Source organism: Coptis chinensis, chromosome 6 (genome assembly GCF_015680905.1).
Source record: "Coptis chinensis isolate HL-2020 chromosome 6, ASM1568090v1, whole genome shotgun sequence".
NCBI classification, from domain to species: domain Eukaryota; kingdom Viridiplantae; phylum Streptophyta; class Magnoliopsida; order Ranunculales; family Ranunculaceae; genus Coptis; species Coptis chinensis.
This window is the reverse complement of record NC_141461.1, coordinates 50,584,806-50,586,877: the sequence shown is the minus strand read 5'-3', so window position 1 is coordinate 50,586,877 and position 2,072 is coordinate 50,584,806.

The window sequence follows — 2,072 nt, the reverse complement described above, 5'->3', positions numbered from 1 at the left end:
GGCATTTATGTGAGGACCTACTTAAGGACGCTTATTCGAAGTTTTCAGAAACGAACCTGCTAGGCATTTCATAGTATTACTCATAGTATATATATTTGTATCATAAATGATTGATTATTATGCATATATTAGTTTAGGTTTTGACTTGGTTATTCTTATTCAAATCCTAGTGAGATGTATAGATAGTTGAGACATGAATGAGGAAACAATAGTTTTATTTCTTAGTCGCTTGTAGTATAGATGAAGTTTGTGAGTACCTTCACCGAAAAACTCTCATGAGGTTATAACTCGTCCACTAGGGAATTCCTAGTGGTTTAAGGCCTTATCAGATATGATCAATGCAATCGCACTTTCAACGAGTAGAGATAACTCCATTTTTGGTCACTTATTCTAATTTCATCTTTGCTTGGGGACAAGCAAAATGCTTTTGGGGTGGTTTGATAAGAGCCCAAAACTGTAGTTTTAACCTCAGAATACCATCTTGTTAGACCAATTATGTGAGTAATAATTAAGAGTTAATACCGACACGTTTTTTATGCATTTCAGCTTCAAAGTCCATTATGTGCAGAAATGTACCACTTTAGCGAGATAACGGAGCAAAGGTCGGTTGCTAAGGAGTTCTGTGATTAAAGGCCAAGATTCAAAAAGACAAAGCCTTTCTAAAGCTCGGTCAAAAGATGAAAAGTCGACGCGGGCAGAAACATCACTCAAAGTCAGCAGAACTTCCGAAGGCTGTATCTTTGGACTCAGACCTCGGAATTGGGCCTACTTTATGTCAAAACGACCGGCTTGGAAAGAGCTTTCCAATGGTCTAAGACTTGACCCAATCAGAGGAGTAGAAGTGGACGAAAGTCTGTTGAAGGCAACTGCAGCTGAAGAGACCTTTTTGGACTGAAAGAATTGGGTTTTGGGCCTGATTCTCTGGCCCAAAACATGGCTCCAATCCCATGTACGCTTTTTGGATCTAAAAACATATAAAAAACAAAAAGCTTAGCTCTTTGTTAATGGTAGCTAGTTAGACCTAAAACAATAGATAATTCTAGATCTAGTTTTCATTAATTAAATTAAGTTTAATTTAAATTCAATTCTTGTTTTAGATTAAACTCTTAGAATTATTGTTCTTAATTAGTTTAATAAATAAAATAGCTATTTGTCAATTTTGATTTTGTCAGTTCAAATTATAGATCTAGTTTTAATTCTTGTTGATTATCATTTCTGAGTTGTTAAATTAGATTGAAGTATTATTAGTTAAATTAGTCAAGTTAGAATTTTGATATGATGTTTAGTTATAATAATATGGAAAATTATAGTTTGATGAATCAAGGCTAAACCTCCATTAGAGAGAAGCCTTGATGAAAGCTTAGTTGTATAAGTGTAGAATCGTTGTAGAGTCTATTCCATTCTAGAAGGTCGTGTTTCGCCATGAGAATGGGTAAACAACCTCACATGCTAGTTATAATTGGTAGAAATGCCATGTTAATTAGGGATTAGAACGAGCAATTCTTACAGTAAGAACGTAAGAATTGGATTACAACAGTCTATGCTAGGTGATTAAGTTGGATTTGAGGTGGAATCAATTCCCTCTAATTCTTTATCTAGATTCACATTCAAGATTCAAGATCATTTCGCTATTCGTAACTTGTTAATTTCATTCACCTCGAGTATAGAATTCCCTCAGAAACCTCTCATTAGACTTAAGATCGATTGATTAAACTATGAAATCATTCCATGCTAGAGAACTAGGAGTGGAACTAATTTGTTACTCCACTCTATTTCGATAGAATTGAGAGTAGAAAAATTGATAAATATAGACTGTAATAAGTTTTAGTTTACTTACGCTTTGAGTTTCATCGCTCATTTCAGAGGTAAATTAACTTTTATCTTTTATCAATCCACCTCAAGGAATCATTAAAAGTAAAGACAGATGGCATTTCTAGAGGAAACCCGGTCCTAGTGGTTGGGGAACATCTTTTAGAGGAAACAATGGGGTGTTTTTGGGAGCCTATGAATGTGATATAGGGATCACTACAAGCTGCCTAGCAGGGAGCCATGTTATAGTGGAGGGTATAAAA